This window comes from Danio rerio, chromosome 1 (assembly GCF_052040795.2).
Source record: "Danio rerio strain M-AB ecotype USA chromosome 1, GRCz13ab, whole genome shotgun sequence".
In the NCBI taxonomy this organism is placed as follows: domain Eukaryota; kingdom Metazoa; phylum Chordata; class Actinopteri; order Cypriniformes; family Danionidae; genus Danio; species Danio rerio.
Window position 1 is genome coordinate 45580651 of NC_141021.1, and position 19519 is coordinate 45600169.

General features: G+C 34.1%; 1 long non-coding RNA gene across 1 annotated transcript in view; it reads right to left on the minus strand.

Moving 5' to 3' along the window:
* Positions 1 to 12367: 12367 nt before the first annotated feature.
* Positions 12368 to 19519, minus strand: part of LOC141386144 (uncharacterized) — a 56199-nt gene continuing 49047 nt past the window's right edge. Inside the window, exons 3-5 of the long non-coding RNA XR_015476865.1 lie at positions 19280 to 19331; positions 18961 to 18997; positions 12368 to 14288 (exon numbers count right to left, since the gene is read on the minus strand). This is a non-coding gene — a long non-coding RNA (uncharacterized LOC141386144). The remainder of the gene's footprint in view (positions 14289 to 18960; positions 18998 to 19279; positions 19332 to 19519) is intronic.

Below are 19519 nucleotides of genomic sequence, written 5' to 3' on the forward strand. Positions count from 1 at the left end.
TTACTGTATACACATCTTTATTGTGATAAAAGCTTCAGCAATTTTTGTAACGAAAAAAAAAATCGGACTCAATGACATCTGGGGGACAAAAATACATTAATGTCATTTATATTTAGTTATGTTATGTCGGATCATTTTTGTTTAGAAGGTGACACCTGACACCTGACAAAAGTCTGTGTTCCAAGTTTTAGGAACAACAAATAATAGCGTGACTTCTAGTTGATCATTTGGTATCAGAAGTGGCATATATGAAAGGCAAAGGTCTCCAGAGTATGCTTAATTTATCATGACTCCCATGAGCTTGGACGAGTGCATCCATACATCGCTCCAATGTCTCAAATAACATATTAATAAAGTGGAATGGCAAAGAAAGTGTTTGTGGACTCTCTTTGGACTCCCAGAGTTCATCAAGATTTTTTTTAATTCATCTTCAATGTCTCCTCCAGCTCACCCCAGATATGCTCAAACATGTTTATGTCTGGTGACTGGGCTTACCTCACAGCAATTCGTAACTTTTTAATTTAGTGGCTAATTCGTATGAATTCATACGATCTATTTCGTACAATTTAGTACGATTTTCTCATCATCCAATGACCGTTAGGGTTAGGGTTGGGTGCCACGCCTCCTTTTTAAAATCGTACATTTTTATATGAATGAACTTACGAATTAGCCACTAAACTGACAAAACGTAAAACACTGGCTGGGCTAACCAATCCTGGAGCACCTTGACCTTATTTGCCTTCAGGAACTTTGATGTGAAGGCTGAAGTTTGAGGAGCGCTATACTGCTTAAGAATTTGCTCTCTCCAGTGGTTTGTAATATAATGGGCAGCACAAATGTCTTGATACCTCAGGCTTTTGATCACTCTGCAGATCTCTCGCATAACACTATACTTAATGTAACCAAACCATGATTTTTCCTTCACCTAACTTGACTGATTTCTGTGAGAATTTTGAATCTATGCTGGTTTCAATAGGTCTTCTGCAGCATTTGTGATGATTGGGATGCAGTTTAAAAGATGATTCATCTGAAAAATCGGCCTTCCTGCCCCTTTTCCAAATGATCAAGATGTCAGGTAGTTGTTTATTGCTCTTACAACTGGGATTGATGACAAGACTTTTGTCAGGAGGTGTACATTAGTTTAATGACCCATTCTTACGAAGTTGCTTAATGCATGCCTATTATTAAGATATTAGCTGTTTATTAGTAGTTTTAAATCACAATCTTGTTCTACATCCCCAATCCTACCCAAAACCTAAACCTATCTCAACTTTAATAAGCAGCTAATCAGGAGTTTATTCATCTAAAATTCATAGATAATGGTTTGTTAATAGTGAGAATTGTACCTTAAATTAAAGTGTGATCAAGAAATGTTGTTTCCTTCATCAAGTGCTACATTTTTCCTTAACTTAGTGCATTCGTAATGAGAAACTTGATCTCAAAGGAGTAATGAACTTGTATTTCCAAGTCATAGCTTCATCAAGCTTAACGTCTTTTTTTCCCCAAGCAATGCAAAACATTTCCACCAAAATAGGCTTTCCAAGAACTGAATGGGTTTTTCGGTTTCATCTGTCATGACTGCATCATTAATCTTATGGTGCACAAGGAATGAGGCACTGGCCTGGTAAAATCACAGATTTCATGTGGTTTACAGTAATGTGCCTGAACCCGCACGCTGTTCTTTCATCACACCACAGTTTTAATGAGACACCCAAGACACACGCGCTTCATTATAACAGCAGCTCAAACCCACAAATTCAGTTATATCTCAAAATACAAAAAAAGGGCTAGTTTCCCCCTCGAAAAACTTGCAGGATGTAGGTTGAGCTGGACCTGGAGAATGTCAGATTAATGTAGCTAGCAATCCTGTTTGGATTACGATTATTACACTTCTTTAAGGAAGGGAAAAAGAGTGATGGCTTTCTTTTGAGAAGGAAAATACATTTGAAAGTGAAATATTGGGGAAAAGAATAGGAAAAGATGATCGCTAAAAATACAGCATTTCTGGAAAAGTTCAACAAAGACTGGAAATACTTTTTTTATTGATCCATTTTTCCCCTCTTCAAACTAAAACACTGCTATTTTAAAAGTCAACAAACAACTATTGTGTCTTTCATTTTTACATTACAATTTTATATTAGGTGAAGGGAAAGAAGAGGGTTTCTGACTATAACATGTAGTTTTTTTCTCAAAGTAATGTATATATAGTTCTTTAAACTTTTTTATGAAAGTATTCTGTTTAGCAAGGCAGCATTTATTAAATGTAAAAAAAAAAAAAAGTAAAATTGTACTGTACTCCAGTAATTATTGCTTTTATTACTAATACAATAAAAAAAACAAATATATATATATATATATATATATATATATATATATATATATATATATATATATATATATATATATATATTATTAATAACAATAACAACAATAATAACTATAATATTAATAATAATAATAATAATAATAATAATAATAATAATAATAATAAATAGAGTCATTTCTGTAGGATCATGTTAAATGATAAATAAATAATTACTAGAATAAATTATTAAATAAAATGATAAATTATTTTTAAACAGTTATTCTATAGTGTAATAACATTGAACAATTTAACAATTTGTACTGTATTTTTGATGAAATAATAGCAGCCTTGATTAGTAGGATAAGATTATTTTAAAACAATTAAAAATCGTACTGACCCCAAACTTTTGACCAGTAGTGCATTTAGTTTTATTGTTACAATCTTGCGTGACATTTATATCCATACTAAAAGCACCAATACAGAAAATAAAATAACTAGCAATAGCACAGCCTAGTTATATGCATGTATTTTTGTTTAATCCAAAGCACAACTTTACTTGGATTTTGATTTTAAGTTTTACCAAGTAATTCAATTAATTCATCATCTAAAAAAAACATTTCTTTTACCTTTAAATCAATGCGTTTGTTTTCCTTGAGCAGAATAAATATTCTGATTAATGTTTAAAAAAAAAAAACATTTTCATTTTCAACAAAACTATAATTTGATGGAAAGTCAATTTTAAAATATGCTATTTTAAAAATATGCTATATGGAAAGTAAATTCAGCTGTAACACACTCAACATGGGCTCGAAGAATGGTTCCAAAAGTACGCAATATAAAAACAGAAGCCGAAAATTGTAATAAACAAGTAAATAACAGGGTGAGAATGTGGTTATATCGAAAACGTGGTAAAAATCAGACGAGGGCTTTTCTTTTTCTGAATTGCTTTTTAAAACTCTTGGTTACGTTTAGGAAAGTGGGTGGGTGGCTGGGTCAATCAGTGCTTTTAAAAACATTATTGGTAGGGAAGGAGGAGGGTGGGTCAGTCAATCCGCCAGTCGGTCAGTCAGTGAGTTTACAGCGGCCTCTGGTGGATTTACATGAGAACAACAGGTGCGAATGGCACTCACAAGAGAAATTTGAGATATCAAGAAGCATACACAGCGCCCCCTGGTGCATTCGCAAAAACAAAAACTGCAAAAAAAAAACGAAAAAAAAAAAAAAAACGTTGCGTCTGGCACATTTCATCATCTCCAGAAATGTATTTAGCGGAACATTTTCAGAATGAGCCTGGGTTGAACATTACATTATTTTCATTTTATTTTATTTATTTTTTATTGCGTTGGTGCAAACCAAGATTATACATTGATCTAAGGAAAAATACTTTTTTTTACTAAAGTAAAACATATATTTAATGCATTTATAATAAATAATATTTATACTTTTATTTGAATGTGATTTTTTATCTTTATCACAATTAATATTTTTGATTTTGATTAAATTAAATTACATTTTAAAGTTTGAACCAAGGTTAAATTATATTTTGAGAAAATAAAGAGCTGTAAGAAATTACAATAATTTTTTAAGTTGTATAAACATATATAACATATATAAGTCATATAATATATAAACACAGTCAACACATTTTAGATATCAAGCCCTCAAAATATCAGAAAGTAAAGCAAAATATTAGATATAACATGAGTTTAAAGAATTAAGGTTTATAAGATGGATGGATTGATGGATGGATACTGTGGATAGTGTCCCAGACAGACACTAGATATAAATACTGTAGATAAAGATACTGTATTTGGATACACGAATACTGTATATGGATGGACGAATACTGTATATGGGCGGACGGACGGACAGTAGATAGATAGATAGATAGATAGATAGATAGACAGATAGACAGATAGATAGATAGATAGATAGATAGATAGATAGATAGATAGATAGATAGATAGATAGATAGATAGATAGATAGATAGATAGATAGATAGATAGATACCGTATGTAGACAGATAGACAGACAGGCAGACTAAGGCAGACAAATGATTAATAGATATAAATAAAAAATAAATAATTTGTTAAATGTGTGCAATCCACAATAACAGAAAGGAAACGGTCTTTCTGTTATCATAACGGAGACGCGAATTACATCAAAGTGAAAAGCCCACCAACAGAGGCGAGTGGAAATTAAGGCAGGTTTAATTTGACAGATCCCCCACAGCTGCCATTCAAACGCCACTCGCTGTGTGTTTAAATAGTGCATGTGCCAGGTTAGTCTCCAGCCCATAAATCAATACGGCAGCTATCAGGTGACAGCGGGCCTGCATAGTTTGACTGTATAATGCTGAGATGAATGCTTATATATGACTTGCGAGATGACTATAAATGCGGGTCCTGTCCTGTCCTCTAAATTCAAAGCGAAGTATCAGCGGGGACGGGCCGCAGTGTTTATTATGATTACAGCGTGACAGTGATGTATCCACTATTGGGCATAAATCTTCTCCATCACCAAGCCCTCGAGGGACTGAATGCAAATTTGCTTTTCGGCAACAAATGCTGACATCATCAGCGATGGCGTTCTCATTACAGAGAGATGACAACAAGAGCAACACTGCTCTTTATCAAAGTCTGACCTCGATGTGAGTGTCATCAAAAAACAATCCTCATGTGTTTTACTGGTTTGTGACGTAGCATTAGTGCTGTTGTATTTATTTATTTTTTATTTTTTGTCTTGTATTCCATCTGTAGTAATACTTTATTTGCCATCAGGGTTGTGGTTGAGATGCTTAACTATGTGCATTATTTTTCACAGTACATACTGTATGAAGGATGGAAAAAGCTCACTACACATGTGAAAACGGTCCTCCTCAGAAAAGAACAGAGCAAACCCACTGTTTGTCCCAGAAATAAATAAATAAATCAAAACACTGCTATATCTTACCCAAGTAGGCCATGGCCTAGTTTAAGTGTTATGCCAGTATGCATCTAGTCGGTTGTTTGAAAACTGCATTTAAAGAGAATGGATTTCACTGCAGCACAATATTGTTTTATGCTGATATAATGTTTAATAATAATATTAATAATGTTTTGAATTAGATTTTAATTAGTAGTTTTTCTGTGCTATTTTAGTATTCTTTTTTGTAATTGTGATGACGATGAGGACAACGACAACCGTGACTACAACAACAATTATAATACAATAAATATTAATATTTATATGAACAAAAAACCTATATATATATATATATATATATATATATATATATATATATATATATATATATATATATATATATATATATATATATATATATATATACTTTTTTATAATTTATTTACATTTTTTTTTTTACCTATAGAACAGTTCTGTCTGGTTCTTGAATCTGATTTGTGTGATATTCTGCAGTAACAGCATCTGTACAACCTCCTCACTCTTCTGTTTTACTCCGCCCACATACAGCGACAAGCAGAGGATTCTTTACAGTTTGACAATTATTGCAGCTGTTGGACAACAGTTGTTTAGATTGAAACTATGCAGTTTATTTATAAGGACAGTGACTTATTTAAAATATTTATCATTTCTGAGAGACAGCGCGTTGGCGGCCATTAGCCTGCCATACTGAGCTGACCAAAGACGGTTGACAATATCTATCTACAAGATGGCGTCAGGAGCACATAATAAGCCATTAGAAGATTATAACAGCCTAATTTCAGTTACTTTCTCATTCCAGTTCTCAACAGTGTTACTCGGAAACCTTACCCCCGAACACCCGTCATATAAACGCAATATCACACTCGTAGCAGTGCGATATAGCTTTTATCAGCAGTGGTGGAACCCTAATATAATAAATAAATATATATATATATATATATATATATATATATATATATATATATATATATATATATATATATATATATATATATATATATATATAAAATATAATGCGGAATTAATCCAGATTAATATGGCTCATTTGAATTCTGCCGAAGGCATTTAGAATACGTGTGCTACCCAAATAATAAGTCTTTGAGAATAGGTTTTTCAAGCCAGGTGGCACATTAGACCAGGGGCTCATCTCCCGTTTCCAAAATGCATCACAAACTGCTTGAGAAACTGTTCTAGTATAATAATTGGTGATGAAAATAAATGATGTTCAATAAGATGTACTTGTGTTTACTAGCTGTTTATTCAGTTAAACATGAATTTTGAACTGTAGGCCTACATAAGTTCAAAACAGCTATTTTTTATGACCTTAATCTGACTAAAGTCATAACTGAACTAAACAGAAAAGGAACTAAGACATGTGGAGTATGCATATGTTAGTGGCATTATTGAAGTAAACACTGCGATCAAACTACTACCGTCATTGTAACGAGGAGCCAGACACGGAGGGATCCGTTTGCAGTAAATTTATTAGACACAGTTCAAACACAATCATACAACACGCACTTACGTGCAAACTCACATCAGTAGTATTCAGAATGGGTCTAAGGGCATGGATCAGTGGTAGGCGGCGTGGTTCAGAGTCGAGATATCAGGCGTGGTTCAGGACAGGCGGCGAGTCGGTAACAGTCCAGGTAAAACATGGGAGATCAGGCAAGGAGATAACGCTCAGTAACATCAGATAGGGCAGAACAAGACTTCGCACTGAACTGGAGTGTGTGTGCTGCTTATATGGGTTAGCGTGGGTCGTTAGCTGTATGAGCTGCAGGTGTGCATGCTTGTCAGTGTAAGTGGATGACGTAATGCTAAAAGTCCGGTGATGGTGGCCTCTGCTGGCCAGCCAGGGGGAATGACTGGGACCGAGTCGGTGACAGTCATGTGAGAGGGTGCTCGCTGCAGAGCTATTTGAGCAGGGCTGAGCTCCAGCGAGGGGGAGCATGAGCTCTCGCTCTGCCTCCTGTAAGCTGTTTTAATGCGTACACCAACCCCACCCCTAACCCTACCCCCAGTGACATCACTCGTAGAAGAAGTGCAAAAAAGGTGGAGCTCAAGCTCAAGCTACCCCTCGCTGGAGCTCAGCTCTGCTCAAATGGCTCTGCAGCGAGCACCACTTGAGTCATGTAGGACTTTTCGCTATATTTTCCGATCCACACACACAGCTGTCAGTAAAGGACCAAGCACACACACACACGCACGCACGCACACATGCACGCACACACGCACACACACACACACACACACACACACACACACACACACACACACACACATTTATATATATTTGAAGAGTTTGGTTGCAAAACGAGATAAAACAACATTTTTTGACATTGGATTTTATTATTGAAAATCACAGTTCAGATGTACCTTAATCTATGTGTGAATTGCTGCCATTAATATAATAAAAAATGTACATTGTAGGCCTAGTACAAAATGTATTTTTTCACAAACGCAATATCCGCCAGATCAGTTTCTTTACAAAGTGCTATATAACAGTTCAGGATGACCAAACAAGTCGTTTGTCTAACTAACTTAATCTTACTTGTCAAACAAAGCATTGATTTCCTAGCTTTTCTAAATGGTATTACAGTAGTAGAATATAGCCTAAGGTGGATATAGTGTTTTTCAAAAAAAAATAAATAAATAAATAAAAAATTCTAACTCAGAATCTTATTATTATTACTCAATCTTTGTTTATATTATTCCATATATTTATGATGTATAGTTTTTTGTTTTTTAACCAATTTAAGATGTTTGACAATGTTAAGATTACTATGTTGCATTATGACATGGTTTTTGACTTATTTATTGAGATAAATTTGAATAAAAAATATCCTGGATTTGAAAATATTGTGTTCCTAGCCTTCATTGAGCTCAAGCACTACTACAGACTAGTTCAGTAAAAAGAAAGAAAGAAGAAATGACCGCATGTATTTGGCCTTTTTTCCTTATCACAAACACAACAGTAATCTGGTAGTGATTGCGCTGCTTTGGCTTTGGGTTAATTATTGTGATCTCCCGATTGCAAGAGGGAAAAAACTGGGAAATCTCTGCAGACATTTCATGCCGTTCAGCTTTATAATCTTAAAACGTGAACAAAGTCACCTGTTCTGTCATCACTTTAGACATTAAGCAAGAGAATCATTCAAATACTTGCTCTAAAGTGACGTTGGTGAATTAGTAACCCTTTCTGCTGTTCTGATGTCAGCTGCAGATGTGAATGAATGGCAGAAGAAAGTAGTTCCTCATACAAAAGGATTTTTAGACTCTCGTTTTTTATTTTCTTTTTATATACATGATTATTCCGTCAAACTGTTGTATAAGCGCACTTTTTATTTTTTACTTTTATATTATAATATTTTCTTCTTTATTATTATTGTTATTTCATTTCACTGACATTCCCTTTAATAATCAAGGGTCGCCACAGTGGAATGAACCGCCAACTTATCCAGTATACGCAGCGGATGCCCTTCAAGCTGCAACCCAGTACTGAGAAACACCCAAACCCGGTCACATGCACAGAAATACACTACGGGCAATTTAGTTTAGACAAAAACTACAGACATACTAAAATAAAGCATATATAAAAAATACAACAGCAAAATATATAAATACAATAATAAACCACAATTACATACATGCTTAAAATAATATATGTTTAGTAAAAGGCATTCATTTATTCATTCATCAGCATCAAACATCTGACTGTGTATCAAATAACTAAAATATGCTAAAAATAACATATTTAGTTACATTATTTAGTAATTAGTACTGTTTTAGATTTGTTTATGGTGTGTGTGTGTGCCCGAGAGTGTAATAGCATAACACACGAGACCATGGTTACACTCCAGTAACTGGGCAAAAGCGCAGTCTGCTGACACAGATAGGCTAGTTGCTTCATTTTGTTTTCCAATTAATTACTGTGGGCCCACACTGCGGTGCATTGCATTGGACAAATTGCTGAGATGATTCTGTTGAGAAGCGGATGCTTTTACTTCAAGGCCTTCATTTAATGATGATTTGTTTTCGGCGAAGCAGATGTTCTCCTGCATTCTCAGGACTGAAGCTGTTAGAGAGTCACTTACGGGCGACCCAATGTGCAACAGCTGTAAAAGCCCCCCGGAATCACACTCACACCAGTATTTATTTACTTTTTTCTTTTTTTACATGACTTTCATTACTTGTGGTGAAATCATCTTATTTATACTAATTTATGCTATAAAAACAAACCAGCTGTTATCAATGAATGTGTAATTTGAGGTCTTGCCCTTAACTGGCAGTCCTGAAGTAGACTTACTTACTAGCAAGGATGCAAATACATCAGCATTTGTTTTTGTTTTATGCATAAAGCAGATCATTTTTTTGCATCTTTGCATTAATTGTCTTTAGGCAGCTTTTCCATGCGGTTTACACCTCAGATAATGACGTCGCAAAAGATATGTGAACGATTCATTTTACTTACGCCTGCATATTCCGGATATATGTGAAAGACGTTGTGTAGAGCGTTGAGTTAAAAAAAATACAGTATAGCTCACCTAACTTGTGTAGCAGCAGAAAAATAAATTAAGGCTCACACAGGTCACATCCCACATCTTGTGCTTTATTCTTCTGTCACAATATTTTACAAAAAATATTTTAATGCAAGCATCAGAAAAAAAAGAGGTCCCGCGCACATGCACTTGTTACAGAAAGTTCACACATTTACGCACACACATAGACACACGCAATAGCGATATCTTTCAAAGGAGCCGCAAAACTTTTTCCCTCGTTACAGACACTTGTCAAATTTTTTTCCGGAGATCAGGCAACTGTTTACACAGCAGAAAAGCACATGCTTGTACTGGCGTGACGGGGAGCCAATCCGCGAATCGCTGCACATTATGACGATGACCAATCATAGTCACTTGAGGGCGGGCCTTTTAGAGAAACTAGGAAATATATCAGTCGTTTTCATGTTAGCTGAGTAGCTTTGTATAATTAAAGTGAGATATATGAAAAAATAACATGATTTCCCTCAAGTGAAACATGAGCACACATTGCTTTGCATCTTATAAACACAACCAAGCCTTAAAATTACATTCTGGACCACCCCTTTAATAAGTTTATTTATTTGTTGATCTTTAAGCCAACAATTTTATTTGTTATGTATTGTTGTTTTATTTCATTCATTTATTCATTCATTCATTTTCTTTTAGCTAAGTCCTTTTATTAATCTGAGGTCGCCACAGTGGAATGAACCGCATCCACAAACACACTCATCCATAACTTTATTGTTATGATTTATCTTATTGTTGTTGTATTTCATTGTTATTTTATGTGATTTTTACTTTATATCATTGTTATTATATTTTATTTTATTGTTATTTTATTATTCGCGTGGGTTTCTGATGCGTGAAGCATATGCTAGATAAGTTGCCGTTCATTCCGCTGTGGCGAACCCAGAATAATAAAGGACTAAGCCGAAAAGAAAATGAATGAATGAATGAATGAATGAGTGAATGTTGTTTTTATTGTATTTCATTTTCAAATTTATTTCATTGACATCTTCTTGTCTAATTATATCTTATATAAATACGTCCAGTCCATAGCTCTAAAAAGCAACAAATGTAGTAAAAGAGTAACATCAAATGTTTCAATAGTTTCTTTTTTTCAGTTGACATTTAATTTATAAAAAAAAAACTACAAACAATGATGATAAAATAATGATCATAACAGAAGAAAATAATAAAAACAACATACTAAATCAAAAAATTTTTCATTGCTATTTAATTTTAATTTATTTAGTTAAATTTAGTTTATTTAGTATTTATTTATTTAGTATCTCACATTTTATTGTCTAATTATTTATCATATATAAAATATTTCCAGTCCATAGCTCTAAAGACAACAACAAATCTTTAAATATAATCCATTTACCAAAAGAGTAACACTAAAACATCCACTAAATACAAAAGACTAATTTCACAGTTTTTTTTTTTTTTCATACACCATCTTCCATTATTCTCTTTCACACCCCCTACAAAGAGGAATAAGAAAGCCCACGGTTAAGCTCTGTCAGACGCAGAGCACTGGAAACAGAATGACGGGCAGCTCTCCACGCTCAGAGTGCTGTAGCCAGGGCGCAAATACAAGTATCAGGCTTAAAAAACAGACAGCCAGAGAATAGCCTGTCAGATACAGCAGCTGTCAGATCCCAGATCAGCTAATTCAAGCGCAGGTCACATAGCAGCATTAGGTGCTAACACACTGCAGCGCGTAAGCCAGAGGAGGAGGTCTGAAACTTCGTTCTATTCATGAAGTCTTATTAGCATAATCAGCTCAGCTCATTGAAGAGTGAACCTGAACTTCTGTGAGGAACATGTCAATCATATTCCAGGAGCACAGCCAACACCTTCAACCATTGAGCTCAGTGCTGCTTGATTTCCGAGACAGTACACTTGTTTTGTTCTATACAATAACAGAAACTGTTCACTGCCGGCAGGTTAAATTTCATACAATTTTCAGGTCTGGCGGGAGCACTTATAGCTTAGCTTAGCATAAATCATCGGATTAGACCATTAGCATCTCACTTAAAAATGACCAAAGAGTTTAGATAATTTTCCTATTTAATACTAGGCATCTTCTTTAGATACATCGATTTCTAAGACCAACAAAATATGAAAAGTTGGCTGGGAATTATAATATCATTGCTCCTGCTGTTTCAATCAAGTTCCCTGATGATTACACTAAGATAACAGTGTATTTCCTAGCTAAATTAGCATAGAAAATAGCAACTGTTCATTTTATGTCAGTCTTAGTACACAATGTAGGTACAGAAGAGTCAAGCTTTAGATTATAAAGTTATACTTTAGAAATAAAATTATTGAAACACTTTGATGTATGATGCTAATGGTCTAATCCAATTAAATTATCTATGCCAAGCTAAGCAAAATTTGCTCCCGCCAGACCTGGAGATCAGTGGAATGGATTCAGTAATGGTTGATATTCATTGTTTCATTGTTTGTTGAATTGTTGGTTGGTTGGATTATTGGATTTGATTGTTGGTTGGTTGGTTGGTTGGTTGGTTGGTTGGTTGGTTGGTTGTTTGGCTGGCTGGTTGGCGGGTTGGCTGGCTGGTTGGCTGGCTGGCTGGGAAAACTCAAACTTAGAACTTTTGCTGAGTTTTAATCTAAAGTGAGGCTATTTACAAAACAATAAAAAAGTGTAGTGTTCCTTTAGGAAACCCAAAAAGGATTTGAAGGATAATATTGAGCTGTGGTGCACAGTGGAGTTTTGAAGAAAAGGTCATCTCTTTTTATGTAAATTCATAGTCCGGTAACATTTAATGTTAACTTCATCTAATTTTCAGTTCAAACATAAGTTATACTATCGCCCTTTGATGAAAAAAGGAAATGAGATTATACTTCAAATGGTAATGGTTTGTTTTTAAAGAAACATAAGGAATTTTTTTCCCCAAAAATTAAAATTGTGCCATCATTTAATTGTTCAAAACCTGTTTGAGTTACTTGTTTTAGTAGAACACAAAAGAAGATATTCTGAAAAATGCTTGTAGCTGGCAATTATTGATGTCCACACTTTTGTTTTTTTACTGTGGAAGTTTAAGGTGTCAAGAACAGTAACATTCCTCAAAATATCTTCTTTTGTATTTTAATAAAGAAAGAAACACTAACAGATTAAAAACCACATGAGGGAGAGTAAACGATGAGGTAATTTTTATTTTTCATGTAACTATCCCTTTAAAGTAAGAGTAAACTGGACGATTTTGATAAGTACTTTGTACATGGAGTATACATAACATAATACACACAAAAACTGGTAAAAATTTACAGTAGAGCAAATGTTTTAGGCTGCGATTACAACATGTTTTTAAAATAGATAAATGATCATTAATTTACATTGATTCATGTTTTAAATACACTAAATAATAAAAATTATGTTTAAAAAATTAGTTAGAGCATCAAGAAAACAAAAATACAAAAGTATTAGACTGTGTATTTTGCATTAAGATCGTAAGCATTGTTCTTTCAATTAAATCAAAGTCTAGTTTCATCTACTCTACTCATAGTTTGCTTTTTCAATTATTCCATTATAATGACTAAAATCAAATGTCATAGTTGATGGTTTTTTTTTACATGTAAATATTCTCATATTTAATTAATTATTATGTTCAATCGAGAAATCACATTGATTTGCTTGCCTGTTATTTTAATTATTATTATTGATCAATTGATTCCTTTAGTGAATATATAATTGAGTGCAGACCCTTTTCACATTTTCGGGTTTCTAAGTAGCGGAAGGCGTCATAGTTAGAAAAAGAGCAAGTGAATGGGAGAATACAATAAATATTTTTAAATATATTTAAATCATATTTGCTCAAATAATAAAAGAAAAACTCCACAATGATGTTATAAAGACCTTTATACAAGGGAAAAAAAAGAATTGTGTGAGATAGATGATGGGAGCCAGAGGAGAAAATAACGTCAAATTGACTGTCCTGTCCAATAGATGCGGTAATTAGAAAAAAGAAACCTAAATATTAAAAAAACTTTTAAGGATTTAAGATGTTGATGATTTTTAAAAATTTCATAACAGGTTTGTGAAAAGGGTCCATTTGGCCAAGAGTCTTCTTTGCCTTCTCAGAAACATAAGAAGTCACATTGGACTGGATTAATTTTGTTTTCATTTTTGGGCGAACTACTACTTTTACAACCCAGAGGTCCATTAAAGGTTTTGTGGTTGTTACAAGCGCACACACTGTACAGTACAGTGCCAGCCAACAAAAAAACAAAACAAACAAATGCCAGGCCAATGTCTCATTTCATCTGTACGTCACCATCACAGGGCACCAGGAGCGTCCCTGACAGGCTAAGGTAAGCGGAAAAGTAGGACATGATTGGCGACGGACTATTTGCAGTTCGTCATCGGGGATGACGTGAAAATCCATAGGGAATAAGAGATGCTTCTCACGCCGGCTGAAATTGACCATCAATCGATAAGGAGGGAAATTGGTCCTCAGAGTATGGAGAGCTAGAGGAATCCAAGAGAAGCTGTTTGGTGAAGCATTAGCCAAAATTATTTATGGGCAAACATATATCCCCTCTTTGAAGGCTCGTCATGCAAACTCTTCAAACTAAAGGTTATGCAATGTTTTTGCTAAGTAATCAGAATTGGGGGTTGAGAGCTAACAGTAAAATGTTCTTTTTATGACCCTTTGTAATATAGTGACCATGTAATTAAAACATTGTTTAAATTATTCATGTAAAAAGGCCAGCCAATATCTCATTCTATCACCAGTCCATCTGCATCTTAAATCCCTCAATATTAATTCATTTTTACATCTTAAATTCTATGGCAATCATCCATAGTACTGTACATGGAACACATCTTTTTACACAACTGGGATTAGTCCCAGCATCACTATTTTAAATATATGACTAACTGGCCTCTTTATTAGGTACGTATTGAATATTGCCTTCTAAAATGCTGTAATTTTTCATGTCTAACTTCATGCCATACCTTCTCAGATTTATGTACTGGTTGGTTGGTTGGTAGGTTGGTTGGTTGGTTGATTTATTTATTGGATTTGTTGATTAGTTGGTTGGTTGAATTATTGGTTTTGTTGGTTGGTTGGTTGGTTGGTTGGTTGGTTGAGTTATTGGATTCGTTGTTTGGTTGGTTGGTTGGTTGGTTGGTTGAATTATTGGATTCGTTGGTTGGTTGGTTGGTTGGTTGGATTATTGTGTGTGTTGGTTGGTTGGTTGTTTGATTATTGGTTGATTTTATTGTTGGTTGGTCGGTTGGCTGGTTAATTTGATTATTGGTTAATTCAATTATTGGTTTATTTAATTGTTGGTTGGTTGGATTATTGGTTGATTTGATTGTTGGTTGGTTGGCTGGTTGGTTTAATTATTGGTTGATTTGATTGTTGGTTGGTTGGTTGGTTGGATTTGATTGTTGTTGGTTGGATATTTGATTGGTTGGTTGGCTGGATTTGGTTGTTGGTTGGATGTTTGGTTGGTTGGTTGGTTGGATTTGATTGTTGTTGGTTAGTTATTTGATTTGTTGGTTGGCTGGATTTGATTGTTGGTTGGATGTTTGGTTGGTTGGATTTGATTGTTGTTGGTTGGATATTTGGTTGGTTGGTTTTCTGGATTTGATTGTTGGTTGGCTGGATGTTTTGATTATTGGTTGATTTAATTGTTGGTTGGTTGGCTGGTTGATATGATTATTGGTTGATTTGATGGTGGTTGGTTGGTTGGTTGGTTTGATTTGATTGTTGGTTGGGTTATTGGATTTGATTGTTGGTTGGTTGGATTACTGGATTTGGTTGTTGCATTTGATTGTTGGTTGGTTGGTTGTTTTGATTATTGGTTGATTTGATTGTTGGTTGGTTGGCTGGTTGATAGGATTATTGGTTGATTTAATGGTGGTTGGTTGGTTGGTTGGTTGGTTTGATTGTTGGTTGGTTGGCTGGTTGGTTAATTTGTGTTATTGTTTGGTTTGTTTGTTGTTGTTTTTTTTTTTTCAGTTTTTTGGTTGGGTGGTTGGTAGGTTATTTGATTTATTGATGGATTGAAAATTTTGAGACAATTCTGAATTACACTTTGAAATTGAAGTTTTGGCTTTCAGTTTAGTCATACACATACTTTAATTATTTACAAAAATAGACCAAACTGAACAAATTATAATCTAAAACCCTATTTTTTTTTCAGAAAGTAATATAAAAAATAAAAAATAAATAAATATTAGTAAATAAACAAATAAACAAACTAAAATATAAGTAAATAAATAAATATCTAGTGCAAGCATTACTGCTTCTTATAAATGGCATCGACGATGCATCAACAATTGTAGCCTAAAAATTAGGAAAATTCTACATGCATTGATTTGTTGCTTATCTTATTTCACTGATAAAATATGTGTTATAAAGCAGTTGGACAGGTGTACCTAATAAAGTGGCCAGTGAGTGTATATTTTCAGGAAGATTAAAATGAACAATCACAAACCAAATTCAAATAAAATTTAGCTTTTATGACTGCAAGAGAGATATTTCAACTCTTGCCGTTTTATCTGACATTTATCTGACAAGTGATATGAGCAAATCAAAATCAAAGATGTGTTACACTAAAATGACTCCAGTGATGGAAGTGTTTGTGTTTACAGCTCATCTTATGATCTTTACTGATGTGGAAATTCTGTCTGTGTACCTTTCACCACTCACACATCAACAAATGCTACCTCATGGAATATTTAATACACAAAGTTTATCTAGGGTGCTTGATGAATAGAAAAACACACTAAATAGTCCATGTATTAATGGAATGGTTATTCTCTAAAATCACCAAAAACAACCTACATTTTATGATTTTTTTGTTTTGCATCTGTGGGGCAATGAGGAGATCCAAAGTGTTTTAAGGCTTATAAAATAATCACAAATCTATACAAACTCTGTTTCAAGTCTTGGATGGGATGGGATGGGATGGGATGGGATGGGATTGGATGGGATGGGATGGGATGGGATGGGATAGGATAAGGTGGGATGGGATGGGATGAATAGGATAGGATAGGATAGGATAGGATGGGATGGAATGGATTGGAATGGATTGAATAGGATAGGATAGGATGGAATAGATACGATGGATTGTAATGAGATGGGATGAAATATGATGGATTGAAATGGAATGGATAGGATGGTATGGGATGGGATGCGATGCTATAGCATAAGAATATGATAGAAGGGATTGTTAAGGGATGGGATGGAATATGTTGGATTAGGATGGGATGGGATGGAATATGATGGAATGGATAGGATAGAATGGGATGGACTGGAATGGGATGGAATACAATGGAATGGAATGAACAGGGTAGGATGGAATGGGATGGGATAGGATAGGATAGGATAGAATGGGATGGGAGGGAATATGATGGATTGGGATTGGAAGGGAAGGGATGGAATGGAGGGGATGGGATTGGATTAAATGAGATTAATTGGATGGGATAGGATGGATGGAATGGATTGGGAATTTATATTATTGTTTTTTATTTTTACATCTGCCTGTACTACTACTAATTTGGTAATTGTTTATGCTTCAGTAAAATACTAGTAATGTATTATTCAGTATAAAATATGTAATAAATAACTTATATGGTATTTAATACTATATATAATATTATCATAGTTCTACATAGTAATTGTATATAGAACAAATACGATATAAGCAAATACTGAATTTTAAAATCAAATTATAAATTAATATATTACTCAATATTAACTTAATTTGATTAGACGTTTAATTCTGCTAAGTGGCAAGCATTCATAATCAATTAAAATTAATCCAAATATTCATCAAATATGTACATTGCTATTTTTTGTACCATATAAAGTCCTAAACTATGCTAAACTTCATTTTTTTTTTGCCCAATTCCCCAAGTTCAATCCTCGTGTATGTAATAAATTAAACATTGAAATGAGACCAACGTCATTTTTTGAGTATCACAGCATTTCAGAGTCCCAAAATTGACTGACTAACACATTCATGCTACACACCAAATACCTATCATATCTGTCCTCAAAGCTGCCCTTCAGCTGGTGTGAAAATGATTAAGTTTGGATGTCCAAAAGTATTCTTTTTTTTCTTCGTCTTCTACCCCTTTTGGCAGCAGAGTGCAATATTACCTTAGAGATACACTCATCTCTTTCTGCATCAAAGAGCTCAGCTGTCAGACTGGCCAGTGAATACAGCCTAATGTGTGACTCTGGCTGTGAAAGTGAGAGCGGGCGAGTGTGTGTGCGCGAGGTAGAGAGAGATAGTGAGAGGAGATGGGCTGAAAACAGGTGCATAATAGATCCTGTGTGTATCCAAGAATGCTTTTGCTGTTTATGCAGTGTGTTTGTGTGTGTGTGTATTAGGGAGAGATAAATGATGAGCACACAAGTGTGTCTGATGTACAACAAACGAATGTGCGTAATGCAGGACCGCTCCTCCTGCCAAGTGTGTGTGTGTGTGTGTGGTGAGACAGGAAGGAGAACTCTGGCACACACGCATCTGTAAATCTCAAGACAAGCCAGAGAGCAAGCAACAGAGCAATGGGTCACTTTAGCAACCAATCAGGCTTTAAATAACCACATGGAGTGGAACTAGCCAGGGGAGACAGGACAGCCATAAAACGCTGGGTAAGTACAGAGATGGAGATATCAATAACCCTATTTTACATTTCCAAAATCTCATTTCAGATATATACGGGAAGGTGCTCTGAAATATTATGTGAAAAATGTGACAGATCGGGCATGCCAGGCAGACTTAAAAGAACATTCCCACAAAAATGAAAACTTAGTTCCATTTACTGGCCCCGGTGTTCTCGTAAAGCCTTTCTTTCTTTCTCATACCGCTAAGGTACAAAGTGTTGAAGCATGAACCTAAATCTAATATGTTTTAGGACCTATAGAGTGCCTTTTTACATAGACAAGCTCAGAAAAAGCAGATAAGTTGTGGAAACTGGAAAACTGGAAAATAAATACACAAAATACAATGGATTTATTGTCAAGTTTGTCTGTCAAATGTCATTTTTATTTTCATTTGATAGTTGTTTATCTCTGTTATTAATGATTCCCCCTTTAAACTCCTTGTACATTATATAGGATAACTAAACGTGTAATTTTATACACTAAATAATTCCTTGTGATAAAGAGATAACCGACCTTTAAAATGACACCAAAGTGACCACCTATTCTTCACCTGTGTGGAAAGCAAAAGGTTACATTTTGAATGTGTGAATAAGAAGATTTAACCTTATCAAGTAAAAAAATAAAATAAAATACATGTAAATTAAATTAAATAAAAAAATATATTTTTTATAAAAATAAAATAAAATAAGAATTCAATAAAATAAGAATTCAATAAGAACTTTGAATAAAACAATTTTGAAGAATGTGTAAATGAGAAGATTTAAACTTATTAAGTAATAAAATAAAATAGAATAGAAGAACTGTTATATAGGCAAGGCCTAATATCACTAACCGTTCTGACCTCTTTACATTTGCAGCTTGATTTGGTCTTCTTATATCCTCACCTTAGAAGTAAAAAAAAAAAAAATACAAAAGCAGCACAATTAATAAAGCACAAATCAGCTCAAGATCAACTCACTGATGTTTATGTTTTAGGAATAGAAACACACACACACACACATATATATATATATATATATATATATATATATATATATATATATATATATATATATATATATATATATTTAGG